Source organism: Bos taurus, chromosome X, assembly GCF_002263795.3.
Source record: "Bos taurus isolate L1 Dominette 01449 registration number 42190680 breed Hereford chromosome X, ARS-UCD2.0, whole genome shotgun sequence".
In the NCBI taxonomy this organism is placed as follows: domain Eukaryota; kingdom Metazoa; phylum Chordata; class Mammalia; order Artiodactyla; family Bovidae; genus Bos; species Bos taurus.
In genome coordinates, this window is record NC_037357.1 from 33814470 (window position 1) to 33833295 (window position 18826).

Below are 18826 nucleotides of genomic sequence, written 5' to 3' on the forward strand. Positions count from 1 at the left end.
TCTCTATTCTGCTTCATTCCCCATTCTTTTCTTCAAGGTCAGTTCTGCAACACCCTGGGAAGGCTCCCCCTGCCCACCCTGTTTCTGCCCACCTTTATCATTCTCAGGCCTTACACTCCTAACTCCATCTCTCGTCTGTTTCTCAGAGGACCAGATGCCCTCTCAGGCATTGTGCTGCATTGCCACAACCTTCATGCCCTATTCTTTTTCTTTTCAATCACCTTTTGCAACAGCTTCTTAATCAACCATATCTCCTTTTGTGTGATTCTGGTCAAGTCTCTTGGAATCGCTGGCTCCCTGAATGTTCAGGCAAAAAAAGGAGAAAAAGCTCTCCAATAGACCCCCCCCCCTACTTTACAAAGAAGATAACTGAGGCCCAGAGATGAGGGCAGACTTGCTAAAGGTCCTAGAACGAGGGAGCAGCAAAGTTAAAATCAGTTTGGTGCTTTTCTAGTGTGACACTTTCAAAAATTGTGTCCAATGTGGTCCTACATTTGTGTCAAGGAATCTACCTTCTTAGTCTGAGTAGCTATTTTTCTTCGAGGTTCTGAAACCCATGTACAGAATCAAAATCTATAATCTCTGCTCAATTTGACACATTCAATAGCTCACTAAAACTGAACTATGCTTACTGTCCAACTATGTAGGAACTATGTTCAGCTTTTATTGTATTCAACTTCTGAGTCTAGTGACTTGGCTTCCAACATAGAAAACTTTTCATGAAATAGTGTCAGGAACCTCCCAGTATCTCTGTGTCCTTCTCTCTGTGTATCCTTCTTTCTATTCTGGGTTTTCTATGGAGAGCCAACTCAGTTCATCTTTTTATTCCTGCCCAGGGATTTTGCCCTGTCTTTCTGCCTCCTTTCCTATCCCAGGAAATAAGACAAGATGGTAACTAAGAAGGAAAGCTGAGGACATCCTCGTCTTGCTCCTTAGATCCTTGGTCAGTGCTAGTAGAACATAGTAGTTTAAAGGGCTAGGCTTCAGAGACAAGAAAACCTCTCTGTACCCAAGTCCCTACATTAAAGGGTCAAGATGGAGATGATAAGAAACAATGCATGTAAAACACATTAGTTCAGTCACTCAGTTGTGTCCAACTCTTTGCGACCCCATGGACTGCAGCACACCAGGCTTCTCTGTCCATCATGAACTCCTGGAGCTTGCTCAAAATCATGTCCACCAAGTTGGTGATGCTATCCATCACCTCATCCTCTGTCGTCCCCTTCTCCCCCTGCCTTCAGTCTTTCCCAGCATTAGGGTCTTTTCCTGATGAGTCGGCTCGACATATCAGGTGGCCAAAGGACTGGAGCTTCAGCTTTAGCATCCGTCTTTCCAATGAATATTCAGGACTCATTTCCTTTAGGATTGACTGGTTTGATTTCCTTGCAGTCCAAGGGACTCTCAAGAGTCTTCTCCAACACCACAGTTCAAAAGCATCAATTCTTTGGCATTTAGCTTTCTTTATGGTCCAACTCTCACATCCATACATGACTACTGGAAAAACCATGGCTTTGACTATATGGACCTTTGTCGGCAAAGTAATGTCTCTGCTTTTTAATATGCTATCTAGGTTTGCCATAGCTTTCCTTCCAAGGAGCAAGTGTCTTTTAATTTCGTGGCTGCAGTCACCATCTGCAGTGATTTTGGAGTCCAAGAAAATAAAGTCTGTCACTGTTTCCATTATTTCCCCATCTACTTGCCACAAAGTGATGGGACCAGATGCCATGATCTTAGTTTTCTGAATGTTGAGTTTTAAGCCAGGTTTTTCACTCTTGCTAGTCATTCAAAGGGCCAGCTTCCAACACACTTCACCCCTGAAGTGGGGTTCCTGTCTGTCTTAACTCTACAGAGCTAAGGAGGGTTCTTGAGCAAAAGGGAGCCATACTTGAGAGAGTAAAATGAGGCCTTGAATGTTCCAATAGGTATCATTTTTATAAATCTTTCTAAAAGCATTACGTCCCATTTCTCCATGTTTTGGAGTGGGGTTCCTGTCTGTCAGTCTCTCTGCCCTACAGCAAAAGACTCCTTCATCTCTTCCCACTCTTTCTCTGTTTGTTGATACTTTGGGCCCATCTCCTGCCCAGTGTTGGTTCTGTCTGGGATCTCTCAGCAGCCCTCTATGCCTTTTTCCACGTCTCTCATCAGTTTGGGTCCCCCTGAGGAGGAGGCTGGATAGGAGGACTCTCCCTCTGCTCTTCAGAGATCCTGGTGGTAAAGCTATTTGGGTACATTCAGTGATTTCTCAAGAAAAATTTATAAGATTCTTCTCAAATTCTTTATTCCCATCTGCAAGGGTTGGACAGAAACACTTACTGAAAATGACACGGAAGCATGATAGAGTCCTGCATCCTGACCTTTCTTCTGCCCCAGGCCTGCCCTGTCCTCTCCTGCTTCCTCTTTACCTTGCTTGTGCAAGTACTCTTGCTTTAAAGTGTATTTAAGCATTCATATGATATTGTAAATGGGAATCCCTAGTGGATCAGTGGTTAAAGAATCTGTCTCAATGCAGGAGATGCGAGTTTGATTCCTGGGTCAGAAAGATCCCCTCTAGAAAGAAATGGCAAGCCACTCCAGTATTCTTGCCTGGGAAATTCTATGAACAGAGGAGCTTGGTGGGATACAGTCCATGGGGCTGCAAAGAGTCAGACATGATTTCTAAATCCTTGTGGAAAAGTATTTTGTTTAACACTCCAGAAGCCCTGGGAGATTTCCTAGTTGAACCAGGAGGCATTCTGAATAGCTCACTTAGGGGTCAGTGCGAGGAGGAAAATTCCTCCAAGTACCCGTAACAGAATGAGTTCATCATATCTAGCACATTGTTTCCAATGTTATTTTAGAACTTATTGCTAATAAAATTAGCAAATGTATTAAATACATAATCTATAAAAAATCTTGTTGCATTCTAAAATGTGCTTTTGAGAATAAATTGTTTCTTTTCCATCAGGAATACTTATCTATTTTTTGTACTGTTACACAATGGGAAAATATGATATAATATAAATATAATATTTATTTTAATATCATATGAAAAAGCAGAGATATTACTTTGCTAACAAAGGTCTGAAAGCTCTGTCTAGTCAAAGCTATGGTTTTTCCAGTAGTCATGTATGGATGTGAGAGTTGGACTATGAGAAAACTGAGCACTGAAGAGCTGATGCTTTTGAACTGTGGTGTTGGAGAAGACTCTTGAGAGTCCCTTGGACTACAAGGAGATCAAACCAGTCAATCCTAAAGGAAATCAGTCCTGAATATTCATTGGAAGGACTGATGCTGAAGCTGAAGCTCCAATACTTTGGCCACCTGATGGCAAGAACTGCCTTATTGGAAAAGATCCTGATACTGGGAAAGATTGAAGGCAGGAGGAGAAGGGGATGACAGAGGATGAGATGGTTGGGTGGCATCACCAACTCGATGGACATGAGTTTGAGCAAGCTCCAGGAGTTGGTGATGGACAGGGTAGCCTGGTATGTTGCAGTTTTTGGGATCCCAAAGAGTCGGACATGACTGAGCAACTGAACTGAACTAAAATATAATATAATGTGATAGAATCCTAGAAAGATATTTTTCCTTTCACACAACTCTATGACAATACCAGATATATCAATCAAATAAATATTAATCAAATTGTTTGGCATGCAAAAATAAACATTTAATTTTGGGCTTTTTTGATGGGCTTAATGACTTATGGATATTCGTTGCCATTGTGTTAATTCAATCTTTATTCAAAGACCTCTAATAGTTAAACAAAAAAGTAACTAGTGATGATATTTCAGGAGAAGCAGCAGGATTTACATCCCAGTTACTATTGAGCAACACACACGTTGAAGGAAGGAGGATGTATATGTTCTGGAATTATCCTGAAGCCTCATTAAACTGAGAAAGTTTTGCCAATTATTGCATGAAATGTGCTTCAAATGGACTAATCTACCACAAGATAGAGAAGAAAGTATTTAAGGCAGAGAATGCGAGAATACAAGAAAATGTGACTTCGAAAGACTTTAGCAAATCCCTAGGCCTAGGGCAACATACTTTCACACAACAGTTTAAACAGAACAGAAATTGTTTGTCATCTTCCCTGGTGGCTCAGTGGCAAAGAATCTGCCTGCAATGCAGGAGACGCAGGTTCAATCTCTGGTTTGGGAAGGTCCTTTGGAGAAGGAAATGGCAACCTACCCCAGTATTCTTGCATGGGAAATCCCATGGACAGAAGAGTCCGGTGGGCTACAGTCTGTGGGGTTGCAAAGTCAGAAACGACGTAGGAATGAAACAACAACAACACACAATTAAAGCAAAAACTCATAGAAATACATGGCTTTTTGCAGCCCCCTTTTACCTGCCTCCATCCCTTTTAAGACAGAAGAAACTGCATGTGTCAGTGAGGTGAGAAGTTGGTGACTCTTGCCACATGCCAGTAGCTCAAGTCTAGTTTTAAGGATAAAGGTACTACTCAGGAAGACAGACGTAAACAAATACTTAATGTTTAAATGACTGTGAAGAAAGAGGGTCTGCAGATGCCAGAGCCTCCCCACCCCACATTTCTTCAGGGTGACTTGGGGCATTTGGGAGCTGGGCTTCTTCTTGTTGCTTAGCATTAACTCATTGGCAGCCCCAGGAAGAAGCCTCTATGTAATTTCTCAGGGAAAACAAATCAGAGTCTTCCCATATTTTGTGTCCCAGCATCCTTAGGCCACCCCTAAGGTAGACAGGGGGAGAATCCTCTCCTGAGTTTTCACGTGATGCATTGAGCCTCAGAGAGGTTAAGTGATTTACCCAAGACAAAACAGTGAGTGGTGACAGCTGAATTTGTAAGTGGTTCTGATTTCACTCTTTCCTTGACAGTAGTTCATGCAATTGATCCATTTTCCCAGGTTGATCTGCTTCATCCTTGGCCTCAGACACAAAATACTGCAGCAATAAAATGGAATCAATGGCCTTATGACCTCTCTCAAGATAACTCTTGTTTAATTTTATTTTTTTATTGAAGTATAGTTGATTCACAATATTGTGTTCATTTCTGCTGTCCAGCAAAGTGATCCAGTTACACACATAAATGCATTCTTTTTCATATTCTTTTCCATTATGGTTTATCACAGGATATTGAATATAGTTCCCTGTGCTCTACAGTAGGGCCTTGTTGTTTATCCATTTTGTATATACTAGTTTGCATCTGTTAATCCCAAACTCCCAATCCATCCCTCTCCTTTGGTGGCCAGAAGTCTGTTTTCTATGTCTGTAAGTCTGTTTCTGTTTTGTAGATAAGGTCATTTGCGTCATATTTTAAATTCCACATATAAGTGATATCATACAGTATCTGTCTTTCCCTTTCTGACTTACTTCACTTAGTATAATCATCTCTAGGTCCATCCATGTTGCTGCAAATGACACTATTTCATTTGTTTTTTTATGCCTGAGTAGTATTCAATTGTTTATAGGTACCATGGACCATGTTCTCTTTATCCATTCCTCTGTCGATGGACTTGAAGGCGGCTTCCACATCTTGGCTATTGTGAACAGTGGCTGCTGTGAACATAGGGGTATGTGTGTCTTTTTGAATTGTAGCTTTCTCTGGGATATATGCTCAAGAGTGGAATTGCTAGGTCATATGGCAACTTTGTTTTTAGTTTTTCAAGGAACCTCCATACTGTTTTCCATAAAGGCTGCACCAGCTTATGTTCTTACCAACAGTGTAGGCGGGTTCCCTTTTCCCTACACCAGCAATTGTTATTTGCAGACTTTTTCATGAGGGCCATTCTGAGTGGTGTGAGATGGTAAGATAACTCTTACATTGAGTGCACTGATAAACTGTCCAGATGCACTCATCCTACAACTCTTGGTTCAAAATTTTAAATTGGGCATCTTCTTTCTAGGCCTTAATCTTAGTGTTATGGTTGTTTTCCTGGCTTTGAGGGCTTTCTTTGTCAATAGCCAGAAAAATTGTGAAAGCTCTGTAAATTCGATGGGTCCACTGGGAGGTAGCTGAGCCTTGGAGAACCTGGGACCCCAGGGCTGATGAGAAGGCCAGACCTGCATAGACTCTTCTGTGTTCCATGGGCATGGAGTGGGGAGACCTAGATGTGTGAGGTGCAGAGGCCCCAGGGAGCAGGGTGGCTGTCTTGGTAGGAAATTCTGTTTGACCATGGCCTCCAGGCAAGCTCTTGTTCTATATACCTGAAATGTAAGATTTGCCAAGTCATGGAAAACTCCAGAGGAATATAGAGAAGAAGGAAAAAATGTGTTCCCAGAACCTGTATGATATGAGGGGGAGAAGGTAACGCTCACATCAAGACCCGTAGTGTGGAAGAAACTGATGGTCCCAATTCTGCACTGTAACTGATTGGTGTTATCCTGCCATTTAGGCATTTAACAAGCCACTGCTCTCTTGTTGACAACATCAATATGTGGACATAAGAATCAATCACTCCAGCTTCTTGGGACTGTTTGCTATATAATCCATTGAATGACTGAAAGGGGAATCCAATTTGGTGGGGATGATGACGAAGTACAGTTGTCTGAATCTTTTACATCATGTATTGAAGAGCTGATGAGGACCAAACTGCCAAAATAATTTACCGAAGAAGACAGATTTGTTGTGGTGTGACTTTGGGGTACAGAAGAGGGAACAAGGTTGCAGAGACATGAGGAAGACATATTCTAGCTTGATCCTGGAAAGATTCTACCAATAGGGTTGCAGACACAGGTTCAGACTGAGGTCCTGAGAGAAGAGGCATCTTCCACATCTCAGGAAGTGCTTATAGATGCTGGCCCCTTTGGTGAGGACTCTAAGGAGGAGATTGTAATTTCAGGTGGGAGGCTGAGCTGAGTTCTGCTTTCTCAAGTTTCCTACAATTACTATGACTACTGAGCCACACCAGTTTATCCTCTACCCAAGGATTGCCCAAGAAAAGACCATTATGAGGGTTCCAAGATGTGGAACTGGTCTCACGAATGGTAAATGCTGTGTTCTGTGTAAATAGGGCCTGAGTTTCTCCTTGAAGAGAAATGATGTATTTAGGTTGGTGATTGTAAAGTTTTTGAGGTAAGGAACCATGTGCATGCATGTGTGCTCAGTCATGTCCAACTCTTTGTGACCCCATGGACTGTAGCTCGCCAGGCTTCTCTGCCCATGGGATTTTCCAGGCAAGAATATTGGAGCACATTGCTGTTTCCTTCTCCAGGTAATCTTCCCAACCCAGGGATCAAGCCCATGCCTCTTGAGTCTCCTGCACTGTCAGGCGGGTTCTTTACCAGCTGAGCCACTGGGGAAGCAAGGGACCAAGCCTTTGTATAAATTGGAGTGTAGTTGATTTATGATGTTGTCTTAGTTTCAGGTGTATAGCACAGTTATTCAGGGAGATATATATATAGATTCTTTTTCAGATTCTTTTCCATTATAGCTTATTACATAATATTGAGTAGAGTTCCCTGTGCTATACAGTAGGTCCTTGTTGGTTACCTATTTTGTATTAATATATAGTAGTATATATATGTTAATCGCAAACTCTTAACTTATCCCCCCACCCTGACCATGTCTTATTCATCTACTTTGTGTAAGACACTCCACTGGGCTCTTAAAGGGGATACAAAGGTGAGAAAAGTCTGCCCCCAAAGTCACTAAGGCCTATGGGAGGAGGTGGTCAGCACACTCCATGAAAGCTTGTAAACAGCAAGAATCAAAGGCAAAGTGAGAAAAGTGCCATGAAAGCAGTTTACGAAGCTCTGGGGGTGTAGCAAAGGGAGGGTGAGTCCAACGGGGAGGATCTGGGAAGGCTTCATGTTGGAGGAGGCATTCCTTGAGCTCAAGAGATGAGAGGAATTTTGACAAATGGGGGAAGCATTCGAGGAGTAGGGAGCAGTTTGAGCAAAGATTATGAGGTGGGAAACTGGGGACACTAGTGCCAACTGGAAGTCAGGCAGCCTGGATTTGCATCGCAGCTTGGCCACCTAGTAGCTATAAGTTTTAGCAAATTGCTTAGCCTCTATACGCCACAGTATTTCAACTGTAAAATTGGGATAATGATACTATTTCCCTTATGAAGTCATTACAAAGACAACTGAATATGTTCATATACAGGAAACAAATCAGACAGCACATGCCAATTAAGAAGCACTCTCTATGTGTCTGGCATTATTTTTATGTCATACATACAGTAGTCAAAACTCACTTATGTTTTGCTTGTATCACATTCTGAGGTAATAAACTCTCTACTTCTTAACTGCTCACAGCTTAATTAGGTAGATAATAAAAACTGGAGTATTTTTCCTAAGTAAAAATGTCAGAAGAACACAAGTCATCCCCGATTTGCTAATAAACAGGCTGTGCACCAAAAGCTTACTGATATAGCCCATATTTGGAGCTCTGAAGATGGTCTTCTATAAACCTGCCAAATCTCCTTGCTCTAAGAAAGCATCAAGTAATTTTCACAAAAATTTTCACTGCAGTTGAATGGCACTGCAGCCAAGGCTCAGGGGCAAATATGGAGTGGGGAGGCATTCAGGTGATCATTTGTAAGTCAGGGACTGGATTTGGCCTGATCCATCCATTGTATCCTCGTTTCTCTCTCTCTCTCTCTCTCTCTCTGTTCCTCTCTATATAGAAGATTCCCTGGAGGAGGGCATGGCAATCCACTCTTATGTTCTTGCCTGGAGAATTCCATGGACAGAGGAGCCTGGTGGGCTACAGTCCATAGAGTCACAAAGAGTCAGACATGACTGAAGGGACTTGGCACACATGCAGGCTGTGTGTGTGTGTATATCTGTATCTATATCTATATCTATATATATATATATCTCACACGAGCACGTGCTTGCATGCAAGAGAGAGTAACCATGACTGACCTTGATCTCACTGACCCTACATAAGCTGATAGGCCTAGCAGTTGACCCAATATCATTCAAGATGGGAAAAAGTGGGATTGGTGGCAAGCATGTAATCCCAGTCCTGTGGTGTGTTGCCCCGACCCCCTCCCTTCAGCAGGCTCATTGGAAAAATGAGTCTTCTCCCAGAGGTGATGAAAAGTTTGACATGGCCAAGAAAGTTTCTGTTGAAATGAATTTATCATAACAAGGCTGCTGAAATGAAAAGCTACTCTCTAGGGTTTCTGATTTCACAATAAGCAGTCTCTGGTTATTGTCATATATCAACACCATGTCACAGAGAGAGGGAGAAAGATTGTTCTGCAAAAGCTAATGCAGACAGGCAACAAGCTCCCTTTTAGCTAAACTTATTTAAAAAGTCTCAAGAGAACAAGGCTGAATTGATAATGGAACAATTGATCAATGATGACTAAGTGTGACTCAGTATTGATTTGTCTTGCATAGGAACAGAGCTAGTTGTCCAAATGACAAATAAACCCCAAAGCTACCCCCTTCAGCAATGTGAGTTCAGCTCCAACCTAGATTCTTTCGACTTTCTTAACCTCTATATTGTATTCAGTTTTTTGTTTCTTTTTCTGGAGAGAAAACTTTTGTTTCTTAGAATAGGGCAAAGGTGCTATATACTAAATGGTCAATGTGCTTCCAAATTTAACTGTAATTTTAAAAAAGAAACTTGTATTGGCTTTAAAAATGTAGAAAATTGTTGAAGGCAAGTGAATCCTCAAATTCATTAGCTGAAATCACTTTTGTTTTCCAGTTTGTTAACACAGAATATCAGAATTGTGCAGAAATAATATTGGAGAGAACCAATAAGATCGTTTGAGTCAACAGAAGGAATGAAATTTTTAAATCAAATGTTTAATCAAAGTTTTCATCAAACCTTCCCTGGTGGCCCACCAAGAGAAACAATATTAGATGAATGTAAAATATGTTTTGGTAACAATATTGACAGCATATGTCTGGGGTAGATGCATGGGATGGGGGATTTTACTGGATACGCCATTCCTAAACCTATTGTCCGGAGAAGGCAATGGCACCCCACTCCAGTACTTTTGCCTAGAAAATCCCATGGATGGAGGAGCCTGGTAGGCTGCAGTCCATGGGGTCGCTAGAGTCAGACACGACTGAGCGACTTCACTTTCACTTTTCACTTTCATGCATTGGAGAAGGAAATGGCAACCCACTCTAGTGTTCTTGCCTGGAGAATCCCAGGGACGGGAAGGCTGGTGGGCTGCCGTCTATGGGGTCGCACAGAGTCGGACACGACTGAAGCAACTTAGCAGCAGCAGCAAACCTATTGTCCACGAAGCTCTTCACCTGGGTAGCATTTGTGGTAGCATTCAGTGGCTCCTTACTAAACAACAACAACAACTGTTGATCTCAGAACGTATCCTCTGTTCTTGCCATAGTATGTGGAGGTAGGAACAGAAGGGTCCATAGTAAATGCAGGCTTCTTCTTCTCTGCTTAACTCTTAAATGCCAATGTGATTTTTATTTTATTTTTTCTGTTGTTTCAGAACTTTTTATTTTGCATTGGGTTATAGCCAAAGAGCAGTGTTGTGATAGTTTCAGGTGGACAGCAAAGGGATTCAGCCATACATATACAGGTATGCATTCTCCCCCAAACTCCCCTCCCATCCAGGTTGCTACATGACATGGAACAGAGTCCCCTGTGCTGTACAGTAGGTCCTTGTTGGTTACCCTAAATGCCAATGTTTTTAGGATTCTTCTGCCCTAGACTATCTTCTTTCCCCAGACCATACACTTTACAAGGCGAGCTCAGTTTTATAACTTCAGTTATGAACTGCCTGTATGACCCTGTGTACCCAACTGCCAACTTACAATCTTTGGCCATTTGTCCTACAAACTCAGCATGTTTTCCCCTAAATGTTTCTGTATTTCTTACCCTGATTAATGGCATCTTCCTTTGCTAATCACCTCAGCCAGAAACCTAGGAGTCCTCCTAGTCTTCTCTCTTTCTCCCACAAACACATGCAATTTATCATCAGCTCTTATTGATTCTATCTTCAGAGCAGGCTGTCTAATCTGTTAATTTCTCTATTTCTCTACTGCTACTACTTTTCATCCAAGCACCCTGTCTCTTGCCTGGATCAGCACTTTCTCCTCAGCTCCTTATGATCTATTCTCCACGCTGCACCCAGAACAGTGTTCATAAAAAAACAGAAACACAATCTGATCATATCATCCCTTCTTTATAAACATGCATTGCTTCCTTGCTGATTATAGAATCAAGCTCAATTTTGCCCCCAACACTGGGAGACTCCTTATTTCTGGAGCAAATCATCCTGCTTCTTTTGCACTTCTGTGCTATAGGATCCTCTGACCAAATTCCTGATATACTCTAGTAGTAGCTAAGATAATAGGCTTTGGCATTAGATATATCTAGATTCAAAACCTGGCCTTGTTTGTACTTGAACTAGCTGTGTGAAGTTACCTAACCTCTCTGAACCCCAATTTCATCATCTTTTAATTGGTAAGAATAGAGGAATCTAGCTTCACAGGTGGCACAGTGGTAAAGAATCCACCTGACAATATAGGAGATGCAGTAGAAGCAAGTTCGATCCCTGGGTCAGGAAGATACCCTGGAGAAGGAAATAGCAGCCCTCTCCAGTATTCTCCCTGGGAATCCCATGGATAGAGGGGCATAACGCACAGGAATAAATGTGATAGTATCCACAAAGTGCTTATGACCAATCTCTGTTTTCTCTGCTGAGTGAGTGCCTAACTAAGACCCACGTTAAGTACCACCTCCTTTGTGAGCTTTTCTTGGCTACTGCTGTCATCGTCTGCTTGTTCTCGCCTTTGTATTCCTGTAGGCCCTTTTATTCAGATGCAGTTTTTGCTGTGTGCCCTCTTGCACTCTGAGTATTTATTTGTGCCTGTGTCCCCTCCTTAGCACCTGGCACAACACCCAACACAGTGATTGCACAGGGAGCATTTGCTGAATGCTGACTGGGTGGAGAAGACTTAAGAATGTTTGATGGGTCCTCTAGATTTGAAGGTGTAATATATCACAGGATCACCTCAGCTATGAGGCAAAAGGGATCCTCTTAGTATGCTAGTGTCCCTTCAGTATTTTTATTTATGAAACTGAACTCTTTGCCAATTTTTTGGTTTATCTATAGCTCTGACATTTTCTCCCTCTCTGTCCTATGAGGGGTGAGTTTCCAGTGATAATTCTACTTAAGCTATCAGGGCTGTCAGTGTTTGCCTACCCCCCTCGGTGCTGCCAGAGACTACATCTGGGGAAGGCAAGACCAAAGCCATATTGATCCCCAAACTGTCTCTCCTTCACTCAGTGATTATCATTGGTATTGAAGGCACTTTCTTGTGGTGATTATCCCACGCATGCCCCTTGCCCTTTCTGGGTCTCGGTTTCCTCATCTATTAAGTGAGGCCTCACCAGAGGATCTCAAAGGTCCTCCTCAGAGGTAAAGTTCACTGAGGATAACTAACATTCTCCTTTGTACAGATTATACACTGTTTTTACATGGATTATCTCCATTTTTGAAAGAATACCTCTGAGGTAGATATTATCATCCTTACTTTTCAAGCTAAACTGGGGCTGTGGTGGGTGGAAGGAATGACTTGGCCAGTTCTACAAATCCAATGAAGTCAAATCCCTGGTTCTATCCTTTTGCTACAACGTCTTTCATGTCAACTGAGCTCTGCAGAATACCTCTCTGTGGTGTGCACTTAAAAAAGTGATGTGTCCATTACCATGCATGTTGTCAAGATTGCCATGGTGGAGGGCAGGACACCCAGCAATGATGAATTAGAGGGACAATGCACCTAGTCAGTGAATGGTCTTTGGAGGAGATAGCATTGGATCTCTTTCTCTTAGACAACTCCAGAGATTGAAAATAAAGAAAAATGATGGGACAGAATCGAACACTGAGATCTTCAGTTCAGTTCATATAGGCAGAAACTTTTTTTTTTTTTAACAGAATTGGGTTGTATCAATACAGTGTTTCTGAAGACATCTTTTTATTACTGCTCCATATTCTCAAAAGTGGATCACCCCAAACCTTAAGCAGGAGCATCTTTGAGAAAGGAGCCAGGTTAGACATTCTATTGACGCATGAATTTTTTTGATCTGGAAGAGCTCTTGATGATCATTTAGTTTAACACTGTTTACTTTACATACATGGAAACCGAGGTATAGCAAGGTGAAGTGACTTGCCCAAATTCTCACAGAAAGTTAGTACAGGGGTAAAATGAAAATTTAGGTGTCCTGGCTCCAAGTCCCTTTTTTATTGTACTTTGTATCATTTATTCATAATCAAGACAATACCTCAGTGGAAGAGAAAGGTAAAAAGTAAAAAGAAAGATGGATCTATGCTTCTGTTTAAAGCAAAAAAAGGGGAGTACTAAAACCAAAATGATTCAGATTATAGCTATTATTCAGTTAAAATAATACAAAAAATATCAAAATACTATTACCATCAGGACCTCCTCTTCCCCACTCCACCCCTACTCCCACCCCCACTCCACCACACCCATACATACACACAGCCTGCTTGCCATGAGAAACTCAGATCTGTTAGTGATCGAAACCAGCTCTGGGTCTGGAATAGCCTTTTCTTGGAATAAATATACAAACTTTGGCAGGAGTTCAATCAGTGCAGCTCAAATACCCACGCCTATACCAAACCCTGGGCAACATCACTCTCCTGTCAAGTGCAGACATTTTCTGGAAACTTGGGAGTGATGGTCATGGCAAGCTGTGGCCCTGAAGACACATAGGCTAATCTAGGTACATTTGATTAAGCAAATGGGTGTAGTGAACTAAGATTTGACATTCTATTATTTTCATTCTTCATGAACGTTGATTCAGTTCAGTTCAGTTCGTTTCAGTCGCTCAGTCGTGTCCGATTCTTTGTGACCCCATGAATTGCAGCACGCCAGGCCTCCCTGTCCATCACCAACTCCCAGAGTTCACTCAGACTCACGTCCATCGAGTCAGTGATTCCACCCAGCCATCTCATCCTCTGTCATCCCCTTCTCCTCCCACCCCCAATCCCTCCCAGCATCAGGGTCTTTTCCAATGAGTCAACTCTTCGCATGAGGTGGCCAAAGTACTGGAGTTTCAGCTTTAGCATCATTCCTTCCAAAGAAATCCCAGGTTGATTAAGTATCAAAAATGACCTCATTAGTAACACTGTTCTATTTTCCCTATCTTTTCAAAAGCTGAAATTCATACTTAGAGGAAGAGTTTCTTTATTTCCTATATTTCATAATATTCACATCGTTGTGAGTATAGACCTCCCTGGCTTATGATTTTGAACACCTCAGAAGGACTCTTTCAAAAACAAGGTAAAAGTACTGATATGGGACCGCTGTTGCATAGCATGGGGATTTTTACTATGGAAGTAGGACCTCAAACAGTAGTTGTGCTGCTGAGAGTCGAGTCAATGGAGTTCTTAAGCCAGGCATATGGGGCCTGAGGGGTGCAATGAAAGGGGCAACAAGACATCAGTTGACCCTTGAACAACAGGGGTTTGAACTGCATAGTTCCACTTACACATGGATTTTTTCCCAATAAATATACAGTCAGCCCTCCATGTTCTTGGGTTTCATATCCATGGATACAGAGGGCTGACTGTACTCCACGATTTTATATTCATATAATGGACTTGAGTATCCCTGGATTTTGGTATTCACAGGGAGTCCTATAGTTCCAGAGCTTACTGGCTGCAGGGACAGGGGGAGGTGGAGGAAGTAGATGATTAGAGCACCTATCCCCATGTCAGGCTTGGCTCTAGGGTCCACGGACTGAGTGGGGTAAAACCAAAGTGTGGAAAGTCTTCAGTTCTATGGCTGAGTGGAGTTTGACCAGTCAAGAACAGACATCAATGCTTAGTAAAGATGTGGAATGGAATTTGGCAGAGTGGAGAAGAGGGATGAGGACACAGAAATGCAAAACTGTGAAAGATCATGCAGTGAAATGGAAAAAGGAATCATGGGCAAACAAGGAAGTTGGGAACTGAGAAGCATGAAGGTAATTCCATAGAATTAGTATTAGACCAAAGCAGAAATATGCTGGGAAATGTCTTGCAGACCCAGTCACTGGGTACTAATCCTAAGTTTCCTGATAGAAGAAATAATTCTTCCCCCCAAAGAAAGGCACCAGAAATATGCCTCAGCCTTTGCTCTCTTAGAGACTTGGGGGCTGGTAGATGAAGTTCATACCACAGAAAGAGAGGGTAAGTCCTCTGTGCAAAGAACATATTGAAAGGAATTAAAATGATAAAGATAAAAGAGTGAGACTGTTAGAGAAAATGATTTCAAATACTGATATTCAGAAATGTGTGAGTGTGTCAGCAGCCCAATTCGACAGTAAGGCCAAGGATATTGTAGAAAAGGAAAGGAGGAAGCAAAGCTGAACTGCAGTTCTGCCTGTACCGAAAGGGAAGGAGTCCTCTGTGAAGTTTCTTATAGAAACCACCAGGCAATGCAAAGACAGGGCTATGGCAGCAGGAGTGAGCTTCAGTTCCTCACCTGTCCCTCATGTCTTCATTCATGCAATCTGACCTGACTTGCTTCCACCCTCAGACTGTTCTTCCAAAGTCACCATTATTCATTCATTCATCTATTCAACAGGTATTTAGTAAGGACCAACTCAGTGCTTGGCACTGGCCTGGGCACTTGACATCCAAACAGGATTAGACAGATCTGTCAAACCAGAACACTAAGGCCAACTCTCTCTCATTCCCTACATCTAACTCTTCACCACGTTCTGCGAGTGCTGCACCTAAATATGTCTTGGCCTTGCTTCTGCTCTCTGCCATGCCTAGCATTAGTCCCAGCTGCATCATCTGTCTCTTGAATTGCTGCAGTGTTCCTCACTGGGCTCCCATCAGCAAACTCTCCTGCATATAAACCACCTACCACACTACCACCAATTACCAAACACCATGCTATTTTCCTAATTTGCATATTTTAAATTTTGGATGGTTCCCCCATTTTCCTCCAGAATAATTTTCAAAGTTCTTAGCCTTCTAGTCAAAGCTCTTCCTAATTCCTCTCACCCAAATGTTCTAGCCTTACTTCCTATCACTTGCCCCAGCAGACTCCATGCTTTGGTCATGCTGGCCACTTCCGCTTCCCTGAATGGCATTGTCCCCAGGCACTTTCAGGCCTCTGTGTCTTTGCTCACGCTGGTGCCTCTGATTACACTCCTTTCCACCCTGCCACCTCCTGTGCATCCCTTAAGGTCTTGCTCAAAGACCTTCTCTGTATCAATAATTGCTTTCTCCTTTTTTATAACTTTTCCTCCCAAATATTTCTAAAAATCTCTATGACATCATGTCAGTTTACTTGTTTGCTTAAAGCCTACCCCACCCCTAATCCGAAGGAGCTAATCAATGGATTTAATTTATCTCTGCATCTCCAATGCTCAATATATTCACAAAACCCTGGTCCATCCCCAAACTGTGGAAGAGTCCTTACAAATCATGTCCGGCAACTCTGGCCCTGGGCCAAGACTCATTTGGATAAATCTAGTCATTATAAAATACTGAAAGCCAAAGTGGTTTTGGTATCTGACAAGACAAAATACAACCAGTGTTCTGCCCCGGGTAGGTAAGTAGCCAGAAGAACCAGCTCTTTGGGCCAACAATTTTCTAATAGGCGCTCCTTCCCATGCGCAAGTGATATCTGGGTGCGCTCAGCCTGGAACCCCACCCAGGGGAGACAGACAGCTCCCTGTGTTCCTACACAGGCTGTTTGCAGACTCTCTTACCTGTGCAGCAAAGGAAGCATGTGTTTTTCTTCTTCCTACTTCTGTATAATAAATTTTCTGGCTAAAATTAGGCTGTTCAATAAATATTTCTTTTTATTACTGCAACTACCAGAGACCCAGGGCTTGGTTCTATAATTTATGATGATGTTTGCTTTCTAACTCTCTGCTATGGTTTTCAAGATATAAAAACTTTCGGCAGGCTCTCTTAGGTCTGATTTGAAAGCCAAATCCCGTTTCTTCTATCTGTAGGGTCTCCCGAATTCATTATCCTCTCTTCTCCAATTTCAGTGCCTCTACTCATGCTCAGAGCTTTGCCATATCATATCTAGACCATTGCAGTAGCGTCCTAACTACTCTTCTTATGGAACTCCTTCGAAAGCAGAGTTTTGATCCTAGTGCTCTTCTGATCACTCCCCATGTGCTACGAAATTGTCTAAACTCTTCTAGTTTTCATTCCCAGTTATTTCCCTAAACTGTCTCTCACTACTCAACTTTCTTAACTCATTTTATAAATACGAGATATATCAAGTATATAGAAAAATATGGAGACATACATGGAAAAGAACCATGTGTGCTCCATCTGGCTTTTTCAGATCCTAAGATTTTAATATGTTTGCTTCATATCCTTTTTTGAGATACAAAATATTGGAGACCCAGTTGAAGCACTGGGAATTCCCTCTTATTCCAATTCATCTCTCTCCCAAGAGCTAACTACTATCTTATTTTTTAATTGAAATATATTAGACATATAATGTGAAGTCGCTCAGTCGTGTCCGACTCTTTGCGACCCCATGGACTGTAGCCTACCAGGGTCCTCTGTCCATGGGATTTTCCAGGCAATAGTACTGGAGTGGATTGCCATTTCCTTCTCCAAGGGATCTTCCCAACCCAGGGATCGAACCCGGGTCTCCTGCATGGTAGACAGACGCTTTACTGTCTGAGCCACCAAGGAAGTCCATTAGACATATAACAGTGTATAAATTTCAGGTGTACAGCATGCTGGTTTGAAACATTGCAATTTGGTTATCATTTCTTTTTGTGTGTGTGTGGTGGGAATAATTAGGATCTATTTGGATTTTATAATTCCCATGTATGTGTTCCTAATTTTACTACAAGATGACATACCTATAAGCTACATACTATGTTGTATGTTTTAAAACCTTATGGAAATGGCAACACACTCTAGCCTTTGGGATGCACTTTCTTTACTCAATGTTATGTTCTGATTTTTTGTGCTGATATATGTAGCCTATATATAGTTCATCATTTTTTGTACTGAATATTTCTGAATTTTAGTTAATCTTTCAGATAATTTATATGTCAATACCATGTGTTTATTTAATATCTTTTTTGTTTTTATATAGATTAAAATTTGCAAATATTTACAGAGATAATAGAGTTCCCTGTACCATTCACCTGACTTCTCCCAAAGATAATATGGTCATAACCATAGCATACTGTTAAAATAAGTAAGCTGATACTGGTGGAATACTATTAACTTCAATGCAGAGATTATTTACAATTCATCATTTGTTGGGAAGAAGAGTGTATAGCTCTATGAAATTTTATATAACATGCATAGATTCATGATCACCAAATTTGGGATACTGTTCTGTTCTATCAACAGAAAAAAAAATCATGTTACCACTTTATAGTTTATTCATTTTATTGTCTTAAAGTATTATGTTTTCTAAATGTGCCTCAATTTATTTATCTAATTCTCCTGTTTCTTATTTCCAAATTTTTGCTTGTGCAGAAATTTGCAATGAAAATGCATGCACAAGTCTCCTTGTGCACTACAGCTAAGAGGTTTTTCTAAAGTATTTCTTTTTTAGATATGGAATTGCTATATGTTACTTTTCAGCTTTACCAGATATTACCATACTGCTCTCCTAGGTTGTGCCATTTTATATTCTTACCAGAGGTTTACGAAAACTCCTGTTCTTCTGCTTCCTTGACTTTGGTATTGAAATATGTGTCAGTTATAGAAGTGTGAAATGGCATTTTATTGTTGTTTTACTTTGCATTTCTCTGATTACTGGTGGGTTGAACATATTTTCATAAATTCAGTAGCCATTAAGTTTCTGAAAGTGAGTGTTATGCAGTCAGTCTGATTCTTTGCGACCTCATGGACTGTAGCCTGCCAGGCTCCTCTGCCCATAGAGTTCTCCAGACAAGAATACTAGA